The following is a 19162-nucleotide window of genomic DNA, read 5'->3' as shown; positions in this document are numbered from 1 at the left end:
CCCGCCACCATACCCGTCTAAGTTTTGTATTTTTAGTAGAGATGGGGTTTCACCATGTTGGTCAGGCTGGTCTCAGACTCCTGATCTCAGGTGCTCTGCCCGCCTCGGCCTCCCAAAGTGCTGGGATTACAGGCGTGAGCAACCGCATCCAGCCAACACTCCAAATGTTTAAACTGCCCTAATCTTTAACCAAATCTTTAAATTGCCCTTTATTTTTCCATAAGGATCAGTAGGAAAATCCTTAACCCCAAAAGGATCTGAAGACAGCCACCAGGATAACAGGGAAAGTTGGAAGCTAAGCAAAGTGTGGCCACGCTGCAGCCAGCCTTGGGAAATACAGAATTCCAGGAGATGGGTGGGTGGAGGCAGCTCTGAGAAGAGAGGAAGCCAAGATGAGCCCTGCAAGCTGCCTTCGGGAGGACAGCAGGAAGAACCTGACCTGGACTTGAGATGCAGTTTTGGTCATGAGTGGCCCAGGAGGTTTCCTGGCATTCTTGCTCCTAGACTGACCAGTATGAATCCATGCTTAATAGACAATTTCTGAATAGATACTTCAATCGTACAAAACTGAATGTAGTTTTATTATTCATGGGGATTTAGTTACAGTTCACTTTGTCCTTCTCATTAATTTAAAATATTTTTCTCTTGTCCTTTTCTATATCTCCTGTAGCATAGGTGGTACAAAACTGTTCACGTGCTCTGATGTTCTAGTGTTCCTGTGGAATAGCGACACATTTAACCATGCTCCTCTGAAAACCGCCGGAGAACTCCCACTACACAAACACTTCATGTCAGAGGCCAGGAACGAGACAGGGACATATTCAGACAGCGGAAGGCCAGGAGAATCCCACTCACCCAAAACTTCCCCAGGGATTGTCCTGAGCAGGCAGCAGGAACCTGGAACGCCTTAAAGAAACCAGGTGAACTAGAGTCTTTCTCCTTTGGGAATTAAGTGAATTCAGAGTTCCTCTATTCAGAAACCTTCGAGAAGGCCCTTGACCTTCAGACACTCCTATTAACAACAAGTAGCAACAGCACCAAACATCTATTCACTGCTTGCTATGAGGCAGGCTAAGTACATGAAGAACATTATTGCATTACATCCTCACTACCCAATGAGGTACGTACTGTCATCTCCATCTCACAGATGAGTAAATTGAAGCCCAGAGAAGTTACGATACTTTCCTGGGTTCACAAAGTTATGAGATGGCAGAGGTGAGATTTAAATTCCCCTGGTTTGGCTCCAGACCCTGAACTCTCAGCACTACACTCTAGTGCCTGAAGTCCAGTCCAAGCCTAGATCAAAAATGGCCACTTAAAGCACAGAGCAGTACATTCCATCCTAAGCTGAACCATAAGCTGAACCAGACAGGTAAAAGTGAAACAGGCCAGGGACTCCCTATATCCCCAACCAAATACGGATATTCACCACAACCAGAGACCTCTCCCTCGCTCTTAAACACACCACATCTTGGCCGGGTGCGGTGGCTCAAGCCTGTAATCCCAGCACTTTGGGAGGCCGAGACGGGCGGATCACGAGGTCAGGAGATCGAGACCATCCTGGCTAACATGGTGAAACCCCGTCTCTACTAAAAAATACAAAAAATTAGCCGGGCGAGGTGGCGGGCGCCTGTAGTCCCAGCTACTCGGGAGGCTGAGGCAGGAGAATGGCATGAACCCGGGAGGCGGAGCTCGCAGTGAGCTGAGATCCAGCCACTGCACTCCAGCCCGGACGACAGAGCGAGACTCCGTCTCAAAAAAAACAAAAACAAAAACAAAAAAACACACCACATCTTGTCACTTATTGGCAAGGCAAGTTATACTATATTGCAGGTCTTATATTTTAAGAAGTGACTAAACTTTACACATTATACCAAATGGAAGATATATTTTAATCCTGATCTAATAAAACTTGGCTATATAAAATTGTATAATATCCGCCAGGGGCGGTGGCTCACGCCTGTAATCCCAGCACTTTGGGAGGCTGAGATGGGTGGATCATGAGGTCACGAGATCGAGACCATCCTGGCTAACACGGTGAAACCCCGTCTCTACTAAAAATACAAAAAATTAGCCGGGCGTGGTGGCGGATGCCTGTAGTCCCAGCTACTCGGGTGGCTGAGGCAGGAGAATGGTGTGAACCCGTGAGGCGGAGCTTGCAGTGAGCCGAGATCTCGCCACTGCACTCCAGCCTGGACGACAGAGCGAGACTCCATCTCAATTAAAAAAAAAAAAATTGTATAGTATCAAACAGCACTTTACACATTTACACACTGTTAAGGCTAAAATAATGCATTAACACTGATGCAATCATTTAACATTCCATATATTCTGAACAGGCAAAATACAATCCAGAAACCATTCTTAACATCAGACTCCAGACTAGATATTCTAGGAATTGAAAGATAGTGGAAAGGTACGTAAGGATGAAAAACTGGGCTGGGCACTGTGGCTCACACCTGTAATCCCAGCACTCTGGGAGGCCAAGGCCGGAGAACTGCTTGAGGTCAGGAGTCTGAAACCAGTCTGGTCAATATAGCAAGACCCCATCTCTACAAAAGAAAAATTTAAAAATTAATCGGGCATGGTGGCATGTGCTTGTACTCCCAGCTACTCAGGAGGCTGAGGCAAAGGATCGCTTGAACCCAGGAGTTTGAACCTGCACTCCAGCCCGGAGGGCAGAGTAAGACTTTGTCTTAAAAAAAAAAAAAAGAAGAAGAAGAAGAAAGAAACATTACAAAAAATCTCCGTGTTTTTTGCCTACTTACAACCCAACAAAATTAACAGCCTTGTTGACATACTCTTTCACTTCAAATACTACCCAAAGGAAGAATAAGATTTCTCTAGACAAGCTCTGAACGGCTGGGAGGGCTGTCATTGCCTGAGTATTCTCTTTAACAACTGAACAACCTCCATTCTTTCACCCAATTCTCACATGACACAGTCTCTAAACCCTTCATCACCCTAGCCACATGCAAGTTCAGTCACTGTCCCCACTGCAGAACGGTGGGCCCAGATTCTGAGTACCACGGTTGAAATAAGGTATGAGGAGAGCAGAAGTAAAAAGGACAGACCTTAACTCCATGAAGTGCTTTGCGCACTGTGGGTCCAAGATAAGTACCATTAAACACTTTTATGGATATCATTCAATTAACGTAGCCTTTAAAAATAAAAATAATTGATTAAATATTTAAAGATGAAGGTGGTATCAGACCACCCAGTGATTTTTGTCATGCTGGGATAAAAATTCACAAAACATTTTAAACTCTATTAGAACTAATATAATTTATTACTGTCCATAAACCTTTATATGCTAGAAAGAGGATCTAGATTAATAGAGTTAGGTTACAGGGTTCAGCAGAGTAAAAATGAAGAGATTGGAAAAGAAAATGTAGACGACAATATCAGCTTTTTCAGTAAGAGTTCCTCCTCCAGAAACGCGGAAGAATACTTTTTTTTTTTTTTTCTGAGACAAGAGTCTCGCTCTGCCGCCCAGGCTGGGGTGCAGTGGCCGGATCTCAGCTCACTGCAAGCTCCGCCTTCCAGGTTCCCGCCATTCTCCTGCCTCAGCCTCCGAGTAGCTGGGACTACAGGCGCCGCCACCTCGCCCGGCTAGTTTTTTTTGTATTTTTTAGTAGAGACGGGGTTTCACCATGTTAGCCAGGATGGTCTCGATCTCCTGACCTCGTGATCCGCCCGTCTCGGCCTCCCAAAGTGCTGGGATTACAGGCTTGAGCCACCGCGCCCGGCCAAGAATACCATTTTTAATAGAAACTATTTTTGAAATATAGTCCTTAAGTCATGTAAAAAGATTTCCTTTTTCAATATCAAATGTTCTGCTATGGAGAAAAAGTAGCTGCTCTAGCTCTTATAAGAATATATTTCACTACCCAAAGAAATTACAGATACAGACTCCTCAAATCCATGGACAGAAGGGGCTCTGAATCCAGTTCCCACTTCCTACAGGAATCCCTCTAAGGCACTCTACAGAACTATCCAGTGACTATTTGAAAAGGCCTAGATATAGTTTAATATTGTTTTAAAAACATACACATAGCAAAACAACCAAATGACCATCAACTGATGAATGGATCAACAAAATGTCCATCCACACAGTGGAATATTATTCAGCCATAAAAAGGAAGTACCAATACAGGCCACAACCTGGATGAACTTTGAGAACACCATGAGACGTGGAAGAAGGAAGATATGAAAGGCCATATATTCTGTGATTCCATTTACATGAAATGTCCAGAACAGGCAAATCCATAGGGACAGAAAGTAGTTGCCAAGGACTGGGATAAAGAGAGAATGAGGAGTCACTGCCAATCAGTACAGGGATTTCTTGAGGAATGATGGACATATCCTAAAATTATACAGGGTGATGGTTGCACAATTCTGTAAATATACTAAAAATCAATAAATTATATCCTTTCAAAGAGTGAATTTTATGGCATGTGAATTATATCTCAATAAAGCTGTTACTTTAAAATCACTCTCCTTGGAAATTTACCACAGTGTTTCTCAGAATATAGTCTGAGAACCACAAGTCCAATAAACAACGTTGGGGATGGGGTGGGCTGGTGTGAGCGGTGCCTGTTAAAAACGCAGCTTCTTGGACATGCAAGGATAGCAGCCAATAATCTACGTTTTCTGCAGGATATCAAGATAATTTTCATGTATCTAGTGTCTCTGAACCAACGTGCTACTAAACCAACTCTTGCCATCACAAAGCCATGAAAACAAAATTTCACTGGTCAATGCATATATATTAATACAATCAAGGAATAGATATTTAAAATGAAAAAGGAGGCAAGGTGAAGAGCGCTCTTGTATTATAATCTGGCAGAATTTAGAGTCTAGGGTGAATTGTAGCCACGAATGGGGGTATTCTCCACCTACAAGAACAATGTTGCACGTAACTGGTGTCTGTAACTGAAGCAGTCTTTTCTGTCCTTCAACTTGAAACGGTATTCTCTATAGGAGGAAAGCCATCCCTACGTAAACATCAAAAGACGTTCTAACATAATGAAATTTTCACTCATTCTTTCCCAGTATTTTCACTTTGCCACTACAATTAGGTTGAATTGGCTAGGCCAGTGGTTCTCAAATTTGAGTGCACACTTAGAACTTCCTGAAGAACTTGTTAAAACACAGACTACTGAGCTCTAAGAATCTGCATTTCTAACAAGTTCCAATATTACTACTACTGGTCCAGAGACCAAACTTTGAGAACTGGCTTAATCTAACTCTGGTCTCCTCCCAACCAGTACTATTTAAAGTCCACTGTAGAGTTCAGTGATGCTAAAAACGGCTGCATCTGGCAAATTCTCCAGCCACTTATGGCAGGGCTTCCTGTGGGACTCTTGCTGTTAGTATATTGAGGAAATTCTTATTACTGAAAACTTGTATATGGGTGATAAGCAGGCCTTTTCTTGGCAACTCCAAGTATAAGCATGCTTCCTTATCCCTCCTGCAATTCCTGGCCTCTGTCTGACCTTACAACCCCCACTTCCTACCCTGCACTGACCATCTTTCTGTCTTTCTCTACAGTAGGAACTATACTCCCCACAACAGGAAAACTGTAGGAAGGGCAAGAGGTCCCTCTGTTCCTGTCTTAGGCAACTACACTTCCTTCAGCCAGAAAGCAAGACAAGCTCCTCCACCCTAGGATTTATTTGGTGATCATGTCACAGGGCTACAGCTGTGCAGATGAACTCAGCAGGGAGCACTGTATCTAGGGGCAAAACAAGGCCAAGTATAAACTCAGAGGATTGCCAAGGCCAGCAAATAAATCAATCAACAAAAATAAATAAATAAGAAGCATTCAGATCTCAGTATTTACATCTAGTTCTTTATGGAAATAAATATAGAACACAGATTTCTCCATTCAGAGGTAGATCCAGAATTTATACACTGCAAATGCACAAATTCTCTGTAAATGGTTTTGAATCCACCTCATCAAGGTTTAAAATACGCTCCCAGCACCAGATTCTACATGGTAAACTGAACATGTATTCAGTTCATCCTTGCCAAGACAAAAGATTTCAACAAATTCCTGGAAATTGAAAAGCATTTGGGATTAAGGTAAGAAAATGCAATTGTTATAGCTTAAATATCTTTAGATCTTCGGGAGCTCAATCATCTTTTAAATGTAAACAGGCAACTGACACTTCATTGTAGGTCATATCGAAATGAATTAGGAAGTTTTAAAGGTAAGGTTCAACAGTTTATTTTCCTTTGAGATTCCATTTTTTATAAAGGCTAAGATATATACGCCGAAGAAAAAAGTGTAAACCTGGAGAACAAATACAGAACTACACCAGTACAGAAGGAACCTAAGGACATGTTTAAAGTGCTTGCCATAAGCTGGTTAAATGTTGCAAATACTGCATAACATTACGATTCGCCATGTGGTGTAAAAAATATGAATTTCGAAAACCATTATAAGAAAATGACTAGGCCAGATGCAGTGGCCCACACTTGTAATCCCTACACTTTGAAGGTCAAGGCAGGTGGATCACTGGAGCCCAGGAGTTCAAGATCAGCCTGAGCAACACGGTGAACCGTCATCTCTACAGAAAACACAAAACATTAGCTGAGCGTGGTGGTGCACACTCATAGTCCCAGACACCCAGGAGGCTGAAGCAGGAGTGAAGCCTGCACTGAGTTGTGATCCTGCCACCGCACTCCAGCCTGGCCAACAGAGTAAGACATTGTCTCGGAAAAAAAAAAAAAAAGAAAATGACTAAACAGCATATACAGTAACCATGATATTTCTAGAACCTGAAATACTCTCTTATTAGGAAAGATGTTATGCCATGTTCCAAAACAAAAAGATTTGTTATAAACTAATAGTCAAAGTCCTTGGGCATCCACTTGCTCAAACATGACCACTGAAGGATCTTGATTTGGCCAAGATTGCAGACAGCACAGAGACTGCTGCAGACAGCACACAGACAGTTCTGTGCTATCTGCCACTAGAGAGCAACTGCCAGAATGCAATGCTGCTGCTCTTTAAAGTGTTAAGTTCTTTGATAAAACAGTCTTCTGTCATGCTTTTGGGTTTATATTCTGTATTTAGTATAAATGTCCATTTTCATAGTCTGGAGAGAACAACCCATTTCTCTTTTGATGTGCCAGATCCTAAACACCAAAACAAATCAGGTCCGTATGCAATCCTGGTCATCACTCTTTCTTGAGGTAGTATCTTTTTCTTAGAAACCTTCATATTTAAGTATGTGAACAAGGTAATAAAACACCATTATTAAACACCAATAGGGAATTTACTGCCTATCATAGGAAATTCCTTGGTAGAAGCCATGTCTCACACCCTATCAAATAGACCAGATTCAGATTCATGAAAAATCTGTATGAGAATCACATTAAAACTCCAAGGCTTTTTTGTTTGTTTGTTTGCAGTCTCGCTCTGTCACCCTGGCTGGAGTGCAGTGGCTCCACCTTGGCTCACTGCAACCTCCGCCTCCCGGGTTCACGCCATTCTCCTGCCTCAGCCTCCCAAGTAGCTGGGACTACAGGCGCCGCCACCACGCCAGGCTAATTTTTTGTATTTTTAGTAGAGACGGGGTTTCACCGTGCTAGCCAGGATGGTCTCGATCTCCTGACTTCGTGATCCGCCCGCCTTGGCCTCCCAAAGGGGTTATGTTACTTCTTTTGAGGGCTACCTTCGCAAGGCTAATTGTCATCATTGCACGAAAACCCAAAAGAAATCCAGGTACAAGAGGCATTTTATGCAATGCTATTAACTGTTCCATGCATCTCAACAGCTGATTGGATCCTAAGTGGATCTTTTATTATCACAATAGATAATCACATTACTGTGCCACCTCCTCCCCGCCCACGCATGCGTTAATGAACAAAACTCCAGACTAACAGGATGAATGTTCTATAGGACACCAAAACTCAAAATTTGGTGCTCTCAGTAAAGATACTCCGGGGGAAGAAGAAGCGGGTGGGTTTCACTGCAAGTGGAAATGAATCGAATTGGAAACTGTTCTGCCAGCTTAAGACTGGAGATGAGCCCTGTGGGGCTGGAAGCCGAGACCGGCAGGTGACCGAGGGCCTGGAGGGAAGAGACGAAGGAGGAGGCACCCAGAGGCTGAGAACGGTCTGTGCCGCAGGGGAGAAGACAGCCAGAGCCCGTGGCCACCTCTGCAGCTGCGGTGGTGAGATGTGACCGCTCCGCCCAGTCCCCAGGATGGGTTTCAGCCCCAGGAGTCTGGGAGAACTGAGGAGGGGATGCGGGTCCTCGCTGGTCGAGCAAAAGTGAGGGTAAGGGAGGGTTCCCCGTCGCCTTCAGAACGGAATGGTGCTGTCCCTGCCGCCATCCCGACGCCGGAGGAGAGGAAGGCAAGGACCCAACAGGGAGCGAACAGGTTACCTGTCTCAGCCGCGTCCCACGGGTCACCACTTCCGCAGACTCGGGGTTACTACGGGCTACCCGGGCACGCGCCGGGTGACGTCATCGACACGCGCCCGGGGCCGCATTCGGCCTGGCCCGCCTTCCGCTAAGCCCGCCCCCTCCGGATGAGAGGGCGGGACCGCCCGAGGGAGATCTGCGCAGGCGCGGAGCTGCCGCCGCTGTAGGAGGGTGCGAGCAGTTTGGCGTGCCAGGGCATGTGGAGTTGCCGCGGTAGCCTACTATTCCTGATTGCAAAATCTTTATGACACTTAAGAAAAAAATCACCAGCCTGGACAACCTGGGGAGGCCCCGTCTCTACAAAAAAAATAAAAAATTAGCCGAGTGTGGTGGCGCGCACCCGTGGTCCCAGCTACTCTGGAGGCTGAGGCAGGATTGCTTAGGCCCAGGAGTTCCAGGCTGCAGTGAGCTATGAACGTGCCACTGCACTCCAGCCTGGGCCACAGAACAAGACCCTGTTTCAAATAAAATAAAAGAAGTTACCGAAATACAGATGTGCAATTTTTATTCCTTAGCCTAGTCTCATCTCTGCTGCGTTTGACTACTGTTCACATATTAATTCCACAAAATTTAGGTTCCTCCTGTGTGGCAGGGAAGCGTCCTTAACAGAAGCTGGGGAAACAACCAGGAACAAGACAGATGCTGTGCCTACCCTCCTGGGGATTACTTTCTAGTTGAGAAAGGAGATATTAAATGGAGAAGGAAAATAAGTTGCTGAGAAATTAAAGGAAGACAGGTGACCTTTTGATTTGAGATGTCAAGAAAGTGCCCTCTGAAGAGGTTCAGTAAACTGAGAAGAAGCCAGCCCTGTGGAGATATCAGGAAAGAACAGCCAACAGAAGGATCTACATGTGAGCAAGCAACAGGGAAGGAGAAGAATGTGGCGCCTTGAAGAAAGTGAGAAAGTGGGTCATGGGAATCACGGAGGAGGAGATCGACAAGGCCAGGAGAGTCCCCATCATGCACAGACTCTCTGAGACCCTGTGAGGGATACGGAGTTTATTCCAAGTGTAATGGGAAACTAGTGAAGAGTTTTCAACACGTGAGTGACAGGATCTCGTTTCGTAACATCACCCTGCTTGCTGCTGTGTATACATGGAACTTTTGAGAAACAATTTAAAAAGATGCAAAGAGAAGAGTTGCTTTTGCAATGAGCAGGTAAGAAATGATAGAGATGGACAAATTTCAGGAATAATTCTGAGGTAGATGTGACAAACTTGGGGATGAGTTTAGATAAGGGAGATAAGGAAAAGTGTGAAAAATGGTTCTTAAATTTGCGACCTAAGCAAATAGCTGGATCATATAGCTAAAACAAGGTTTGTTTCTCCTCTTTTCAAACCTGATTCCTTTGCTTCTTTGTTTCCAAGTCAGTCCTCTAGGTTCTCTAACCTCTCTATCATTCCTCAGTTTCTATCACTGGCCTCCACTTTCCCTTTTCCTGAGCTCTTTTTTCCCATGGCTTTCTTATGCTACATCAGAGGCTGCAGACCCCAAAGCCTACAGCAGCTGGGCAGTTAACACAAAGGAGGGAAGCCCAGGGATAGAGACTGTGGTGATCTGGAGCTCATGGTCCCTACCACAGCTCTGTTGATTTTTGGCAACAAGGAATGCTCATCCAGTGATGTCAGATCCTCTCTTTAAAAAACAATCGAGGGCCAGGTGCGGTGACTCACGCCTGTAATCCTAGCATTTTGGAAGGCGGAGGCAGGTGGATCACCTAAGGTCGGGAGTTCAAGACCACCCTGGCCAACATGGTGAAACCCTGTCTCTACTAAAAATACAAAAATTAGCTGAACGTGGTGGCAAACGCTTGTAATCCCAGCTATTTGGGAGGCTGAGGCAGGAGAATCGTTTGAACACAGAGGTGAAGCTTGCAGTGAGCTGAGATCATGCCATTGCATTCCAGCCTGGGCGACAGGGCAAGACTCTATCTCAAAAAAAAAAAAAAAAAATCATATTGAAATATCCAGATTCCACTTAAACATCCAGCTAGCATTTAAAAACATGAACTCATCCTCTATTCCCACCCCCAAACCTGACCTACTCTTGTATTTTTGTCTGAGTTAATAGCATCAGTATCCACGCAGTCACCCAATTCTGAAATCCAGGATCATCCTAGACTTGTCCCTCTTTGTCATCCCACAGTCCAATCAGTATTTATCATACCTGCTCATCACCTCCATCCTTAGTAACTCTTGCACTTGCCCAAGGCTTCGTCTTTCTTGGGGAACCTCAGTCTTCTCGCTTATAAAATGAGAAGATTGAACTAGATGATTCCTACAATGTATTCGTTTCTGTCTTTATAGCCACCAAACATGTCAGAATAGTTGCCTGGAATTTGGGGTTTTATCTCATTGGGTTTTTGGTGGTGTTATTTTGCCTGGCTATTGTAATGCCAAGGATATTGTGACCAGGTTGACAGGGAAAACTGGACTTGATAGAAATAAATACAAAATGAAATTAACAGTGGCCAAAACTGAGCACAATTTAGTTATAAAATTAAAACTGACTGAACAATAACTGCTGATTGGTAACATTGAAAACTGGAAAAATTGAGAAAAACAGACATGGTAAAACTTGTCACTTATTTAAAACTGATGAAAAAATCAATCAAATTTTTTGGACAAGATTTAGATCTACGAAGTTTGAGCAGAAAAACAATTGGTCTTGGTTAATTAACCACAAAAGAAAACTCATAATGTCAGAAACTCTAATGACTATAATTTGTCATGAAGACGGAAAATAATGCTAAATTGTAACTTCAATGGGAAGCTTACATGTAAAAGAACTGGAAATGATTCCAGTGAAAATAATTCCAGTAAAGTAGAAAAATGAGAAACAGTTATATAAATGTTATATAACAGTTTGTATGTAATATAAAATTTAAAACATAAAATATTAAAATGAGTTTTTTATAAACTTACAAAATGAAATTTGCTCCAGGACATGCTTTTGTTGATACAAATCATTGATGCAAATATAATTTTGATTTAAATGTTTGTGTTCATATATACAAAATCAGCACCTCGCGGAGTCAAAGTGACAGGAGTCAACATCTTGTATTCATTTGGTTACTCCTGAGAATACTAAGTGTTCCACTTGCAAAACTTATATTGATGAGTATTCATGTCACAAGCAGAGATACACCCCTAAGGTCTGTTCTTAGGGATACGTACTCCCTTGTGGATAGGATTCTCATTAATGGGCTGAGATATGATTCTCATTAATGATGTTTTTTCCCTCTGATGCTGTCAGCTCCATGAAATCTACTCATATCCTCATTGAGATTTAGTGCATTGGATTAAAGTTCAAAAGAATTTCTGACAGAATTAGCTCAGATGAACTAAGTTCAACAGAGGAGAGGATGACAGAGATTGCTGGCTGGTCCTCAATATCCAGTTGTTGTTGTTTTGCTATTGTTGTTTCATAATACTAGAACCTTCACATTCTAGGTAATAGAATATCTTTATCTAATTCTAACATGGCCACCCAGAAGACCAGAAGAAAGACAACATTTTTCAGCCTCCCTTTCAGCTGGCTGTGGCCCTGTGACTATGCACTGGGTAACGGCTGTAAGAGAAAGTATCATGTAGCAAGGTGTGGCAACCATCCTTACCAAACAGATAAGACAAAAGTTTGTCTTCTTTTCTTTCCATCTCCCTTCTTTTTGATTGAAATGCAGATGCATTGGCTTGTATAAGTAGCCATTTTAGATCATAATTCAACCCTCAGATCATTGGAGGAAAGCAGCAAGATAGAAAGAGTTGGGTCCCTGAGGACTTTGTGGACAGAGCTACCACATAAGTTGTACTTTAAGCAAGATAAATAAGCTGCTCTTTCATTTAAGTCACTTTATTTTGGGTGTGTGTCTTCCACCAAATCTAATTCTAACTGAGGACTAGAAATCAAAAGAAGAATATACAGTAAAGACATTTGCAAATTTCACCCAGACTGAAACTGTCTTTGCAAAGATTATGACAGTGGAAGAAATCTAGCATGGTTGACTCCATCTTGATTCCAGCCTCAAAGGCTGGCTGTCTTCGCGCACTCCTGGGTGTAGGCCAAGCTAACCATGGGAGGAATTCATAGTTTAGCTTTGAAGCAAAGATGGTAACAGTCCCTCCCTCAAAGTCCTCAGCCTTCCAAAGTGCTGAGATTACAGTCGTGAGCCACCGCGCCCCACCACATCATAATTATTTTTGACTCTGCCACTATCTATATGACTCTAGCAACTCGCTCGACTTCTCTGAGCTTACATTTTCCTCATGTGTAATGAGAGAATGTCTCTAAATGATTTTATGGAGTGTGAGAGGGTTGAAAATTTCAAATTTCTACTCTTATAACTACTCCTATATACAAAACATAGTTGCATAAGCCTTTAAGCTCTTAGAAGAATTTCCTTAAGGATAAGGAAATTTGTCTAAAGCCTGTCTGCCAGGTTTCTGACTCACTTAAATGTCACGATAGTCTGGCCACATGATATGGTTTGGCTCTGTATTCCCACCCAGATCTCATCTCAAATTGTAATCGCCACGTGTGGAGGGAGGGAGGTGACTGGCAGAGCAGCATGAAGGGAAACCGCCCCCCCGTGCTGATCGTGAATGAGTTCTCACGAGATCTGCTGGTTTTATGAGCGTTTGACAGTTCCTGCTTCACAGGTTCTCTTTCCTGCTGAGTTGTGAAGAAGGTGCCTGCTTCCTCTTGCACGTGATTGTTAAGTTTCCTGAGGCCTCCCCAGCCCTGCAGAACTGTGAGTCAATTACACCTCCTTCCTTTATAAATTACCCAGTCTCGAGTATTTCTTTATAGCAGTGTGAAAATGGGCTAATACCCCACATATCATACCAAAGGGAGTGAGCCTGTTCAAACCTCACTTCGGTTTGCATGTCATTATCTCCTACAATGGGAACTGTTGCAAAAAAAACTTCTCTCCAAAACTCACTGTGGGTTGATGAGAGACAAGTGGGATGAATGTGTCAAAACAGAAATGCAGGATTTGAAATATTTGCAAGTTTCTGGGAGAAAAATCCTGCTAGAGTAGGATGGGCGGTAAATGAAAGTCGAATACGGCCATGAGCTACAAGTCATCTCAGTGACTTGGTCAAAACGGGTTGGAGAGATTACTGTAGGTTTTGTATATAGCCATACAGCAGTTTGGGCTACAGGTTCTATCACTGTGGAGAGTATTGGTGGCTGATGCAAGAAGTAAACAAGGAGAAAAACCTGGCTCAAAGGGATGAGTCATTTCCAAGGGCACTGAGACTGAAAATGATGTTCTTTTTACTAAAAAGTAAAAAAAAATAGACATAAGGAGATGTCAACGTATTATTGCCAAAGAGGATGGAATGTCATGATTCCTAGGAAGAAAGAGCGGTATTCACAATGAAATCTTTATTTACACTTGGGAAGGAGGCAACAACAATTTTCAGAGGATTCTAATGAAATTAAACACCAGGGGGCCGATGCGGTGGCTCAGGCCTGGAATCCCAGCACTTTGGGGGGCCGAGGTGGGCAGATCACAAGGTCAAGAGATGAAGCCCAGCCTGGCCAACATGGTGAAACCCCGTCTCGACTAAAAATACAAAAATTAGCTGGGCGTAGTGGCACATGTCTGTAATCCCAGCTACTCAGGAGACTGAGGCGGGAGAATCGCTTGAACCCAGGAGGCAGAGGTTGCAGTGAGCTGGGATCGCGCCACTGCACTCCAGGCTGGCGACAGAGCGAGACTCCGTCTCAAAAATAAAAAAAGAAAGTAAACACTAGAGTGGTTCAGCCGTGGGTGGCACAAAGCCTCTGGCTTCCTGGAAAAAGAATCTAGTCCCTTTACCCCAATCTCTGGTCTATCTTTTCTTCTCTAACACTAGTGAGCTTTGTGAGAATGAGTGTGTGTAAGATTTAGCATTAACATATTCTTGCTAATTACATGTGTATCATTACATTTTTTTTTTTTTCCAGCAACTTTGAGTGCTGCTATGTATTAGGTATATTTCTGGTCTCTGGGGACACAAAGATGAAAAAAATGTGTCCCTGACATCAAAAAACTCCAGTCTACTGAGGAAATAAAAGTAGTTTATTACATTAGCAATCAGAGCCCTAGACTTTGCCCTATATAGGTACCAAATTGCAAAGCTAGGACAGCAAGAAGAGAAAAAGCAACCAAGAAATGGAGATAAAACTGGGGAGGGGAGATGATGTTGAGAAACCAAGAAGGCTGGAAACAAAGTAGAGTAGATGAGGTCAAAGGCAGATAGATGGCCTGGGATATCCCTAGGATAGTCTTTCTGGTGGGCAGAATGGGAGAGGGAAATGTGGATTTGCTAGCTTCAGACTAACATGGAACAGCCGGCCTTGACACTGGGCACTGCCTTGCCTCTTGAAGGTGCTCAGTGCATATTTATCTATTCATTGAAAGAATGGGCAAATGAAACGTGAGACTCGGTCAGTCGCGGTGGCTCACACCTGTAATTCCAGCACTTTGGGAGGCCCATGCAAGTGGATCACCTGAGGTCAGGAGTTCAAGACCAGCCAGGCCAACATGGTGAAACCCTGTCTCTACTGAAAATACAAAAGAATCAACCGGGCGTGGTGACATGGGCCTGTAGTCCCAGCTACTCGGGAGGCTGAGGCAGGAGAATCACTTAAACCCAGGAGTTGGAGGTTGCAGTAAGCCAAGATCTTGCCACTGCATGCCATCCTGGGCAACAGAGCGAGACTCCATCTCAAAAAAAAAAGAAGCAGCAGCAGCAGCATAAGACTCCTGTATGACTTCTGTTCTCATGTTCTTGGGAGACAGAAAAGCAGACACATGAAAAGAAAAATGTTTCCCACGGGTGGAACTAATGGGAAGCTTATTCTATCTAAACCTAGACATTGAGCCAGTACAGAACAGTATAATTTTTCACCCAAGCACAAACCCAACAGCATAGCTTTGGGAAGACCCAGGCAAAACTGTCTTTGGTGGGCCCCTTCACAAGGGACTGAGTCCCAGCAACACAGGCACTTACCTTATAGGAGGAATCCTCCTGGACATACTTGTGCAAATGAAAGCACGTTGTCCTGACCACCAATGGCGGTGTTGGAAACAGACAGGATTGGGGTACATTTGCCCACTAGAAGCCCAGTGATTTCACAAACAGTAGCAAAAACTTGCTGTTTGTCCCAACCTAGAGAGATATTACTCCTAAGAACCTGTGAGATTCATCTGGACTGAGGCTTTTCAAAAGTCACTGAACTTTTCTAATTCCATCACTGCCAGTAACAACAATGTTTTGTTTTGTTTTGTTTTGAGATGGAGTCTCACTCTGTTACCGAGGCTGGAGTGCAGTGGCGCGATCTTGGCTCACTGCAACCTTCGCCTCCTGGGTTCAAGCAATTCTCCTGCCTTACCCTCCTGAGTAGCTGGGACTATAGGCACGCACCACCACACCTGGCTAATTTTTTTTACTTTTGGTAGAGACAGGGTTTCACCATATTGGCCAGGCTGGTCTCGAATTCCTGATCTTGTGATCTACCCACCTCGGCCTTCCAAAGTGCTGGGATTACAGGCGTGAGCCACCACGCCCAGCCACAGCAATGTTTTAAAGATTCTGACTCTAATCCCTACTTAAAATATAAACACTTCCATACAAGGATTGAAAAATGCTCATCTCTTGTCTTACAAAAGGTTGCCATTGGTTGGATGTTTGTATTAGTTGAGACTCTGGTTTCAAAAATCATGTAAGTTAAAAATGGGAAATTATTATAAAAATGCAGCGGTGACTCAGAGACCAAGAGCGGGAATGCAGCTGGGTCAGAGGAACCCTGGGAGCCTGCAGAGCTCTCTTTTCTCCTTCTCTGTCTTCTACTTTCAGGCATTTCTGCTTCACTATCCTTTCTTCCTAGATGGACTTCCCTTGAATCTATAGCCATGCATTGGGCAAAGATAGTTATCTCAGAATCCCCAAGTTTATATCTCTTCCTTCTAAAGGGTACCAGATCTCTTAATTCTAATTCCAAATTACTGAGAGAGAAGGAATATATTTAAGACCATTTTAGGTCAAGTGTCTACCCCTAATTCAATCAGCTATGGCCCGGGGGCAGGTCACGTGACACAACTTTGGCTTCTGAGTACTTTTCTTTAGAAGGGAGTGGAGGAGACGGTGTTTCCTAAGTCTGATATTTTATTGCCAGGAGCATGAAAATACCCCATCCAGCAGATGAAGCACATTCTCATGCTCATGCTGCAGAATTTCTGGGTAACTGGTGGCATCTCCTGCGGCAATAGGAGAATGCAGGCTGATGGAAAGGACAGCGATACATCTCAGCAGCTTGACACTGCCTCCTTCCCTCTCCCACATTCCTGGAAAAGCTTAAAGTCTGCAGATTACCAGATGGGACCCCAAGTTAAATTCCTGCATACTCCCTGGGTGTGTATAGCTGCGCCATTTGGTGCAAGAATGACTCTAGCAAAATAGTTTCAGTGAAGTTTCTTGTGCCAAGCCCTATTTTACTATTGTTGCCAGAAAAGTAATGTGATGACTTACTTCATAAAGAGGCATTGAGATTAGAGTGGGGGCTACTTATATGTTCTTTGTCCTGAACTTTGGTTTCTTTATTTATTTCTTTATTTATTTTTTATTTATTTTTGAGATGGAGTCTCGCTGTGTCCCCCAGGCTGGAGTGCAGTGGCCGGATCTCAGCTCACTGCAAGCTCCGCCTCCCGGGTTCAAGCCATTCTCCTGCCTCCGCCTCCGAGTAGGTGGGACTGCAGGCGCCCACCACCTCACCCGGCTAGTTTTTTTGTATTTTTTTAGTAGAGACGGGGTTTCACTGTGTTAGCCAGGATGGTCTCGATCTCCTGACCTTGTGATCCGCCCATCTCGGCCTCCCAAAGTGCTGGGATGACAGGCTTGAGCCACCGCGCCCGGCCTTGGTTTCTTTTAAATCATTAAAACCTAATTTGAGGGGAAAGCATCTTTTATTCTCAAGAAATGAAAAGATAAAATTAGTCGAGGAGAATTATAAGCATCCCCTCTTTCTGTATTTACCTCTAGCCTTTTCAGAGGAAGGAGCCCTCTGATAAAGTTGCGTGTAGGATGAGATGGACATTCCCCAACATTCTCATCACCAGTGTTTGTATCTTTTTTAAAATCATGTAGCTCCTTATTGCCAACTGAGTTTTAGAGAGCAGGAGTCTCACTGTGAAGTCACCCTGGAGAGGCTCTTGGGAGATTCTTTTGAACACAGAAAAAAAAAACCATTTATGTGTTTCTCCGGAATGTCTCCAATTTTCCATCAGTGCTTTTGGTTTTTGTTCAGAGAACTTGTTAGTACAGTTCTCTATTTTCTTTTGAATGAATTCAAAGAAGAGCAGACATTACTAAATCATTTCATTGATGGAAATGTACCCAGAAAAGGCGTGTGGCCAAAGAGCCAGTGACCATGACATCTTTGAGGAGAAGTAACATCTGTAAAGATAATACATATGTAAGAGGAATTTCAAGCATTAAACAAAGTCTTCCTACATGAATAATGAATGAATAAGGATACGATTATGGAACTACTTTTGATGCAATAATTAAGGCAGAATAAATGGTTTTTCCTCATGCTAGAGAAGTGAATAAGGACTTGTCTTCTTTCCCCTTCCAAAGAAGTCTTCATATTCTGTGTGCTTGTTCCCTAGCCTAGAAATGGATTTTGGGTTGAAAAGCTAAAGCGTAAGGCAGCTGGAAATCAGCTGTCTACCATGCAACAAGGAGAATGGATGACGGGAGGATGGGAGTAGTAATGGGGTTGAGGTGTAGCTGGCCAGGCAGGGAGAGCAGTGGAAACCTTATCCTACAGGGGGCGATGACAGCAATGGAAGGTCAGATCAGCCTGTGGAAATGAGGGCTGAGGAGCATTCCAAGAGGGATAAGGTATGCAAAGATCCTGTGGCCTATAGATGCATGGTACATACAAGGAACTTACATAAGAGAGGAGGAGCAAAGCAGGACAGAAGGTTTGCAGGACCAGGCTCTACAGAGTCTGTTAGCTGGTGTTAAAGATGCTGGTCTTTTTCTTGAGAACAATGAGTTTGAAGCAGGGGAATGAGACAATCCTATTTGCCTCACAGGCATTTTAGCTTTGTAAATGATGGATCATGATTTCTACTGTATACAGCAATTCAATAAAGAAGGTACAAAGCAGCCTCATGGAAATAGCTTGGAGGAAGCTCAGCAGCCCTGTCATTGTTGTCAGTCACCCCAAATGAGCATACATTGTTTCCCCAGACAAAAAGAGCAGTGCAGCTATTGTGGAAACGCAGCTTCTGCACAAGCCCTTAAGCACGCCATCCTAACACCTGGCCCCACCCATATCCCCCTAGGCCCCGGGAGGTCACCTCCAGACAGTCTTCTTATGTGCCCACCAGCTTCCTGTTTACCGCTCCATAAGGACATTCTCTGGCCACTGGCATCCGTTTGACCTGTGCAGAGAGGTTTCATCTCATAGAAGTGACACTCAGCCAAGAAGGACGGGAGTTGGGAGATTAAGCCCAGCTTCCTCGCCCCTCTCTCAAATGACTCTGAGTTATTTTTCACACAATCTCTCAGAGGGTCCCCAGCAGCATGGACCCTCGATTGCCCACAGAAGTAACCTGACCATTAATTTACCCTTTGTTGCTTTTTCTCCCTTCCCTACACATATTCCCTAACTCTCTCTTAGTGCTTCCTGGGTCAACTTCTATATAAATTACTTGCACCT

The 19162-nt window shown here is 43.8% G+C and overlaps 1 protein-coding gene across 29 annotated transcripts in view; it reads right to left on the bottom strand.

Annotated features, from left to right (window-relative positions):
- Positions 1 to 8544, bottom strand: part of AOPEP (aminopeptidase O (putative)) — a 378597-nt gene extending 370053 nt beyond the window's left edge. For all 29 annotated transcript variants that reach the window (XR_004443283.1, XR_004443284.1, XR_004443285.1 and 26 more), the window contains exon 1: positions 8402 to 8544. The gene's annotated coding sequence lies outside the window, so the exon portion shown is untranslated. The remainder of the gene's footprint in view (positions 1 to 8401) is intronic.
- Between the last annotated feature and the right edge of the window lie 10618 nt (positions 8545 to 19162).

Source organism: Trachypithecus francoisi, unplaced genomic scaffold (assembly GCF_009764315.1).
Source record: "Trachypithecus francoisi isolate TF-2019V2 unplaced genomic scaffold, Tfra_2.0 Lachesis_group16, whole genome shotgun sequence".
Taxonomy (NCBI): domain Eukaryota; kingdom Metazoa; phylum Chordata; class Mammalia; order Primates; family Cercopithecidae; genus Trachypithecus; species Trachypithecus francoisi.
Note: the sequence above shows the minus strand (reverse complement) of the source record. Positions and strands in the feature narration are given on the sequence as shown.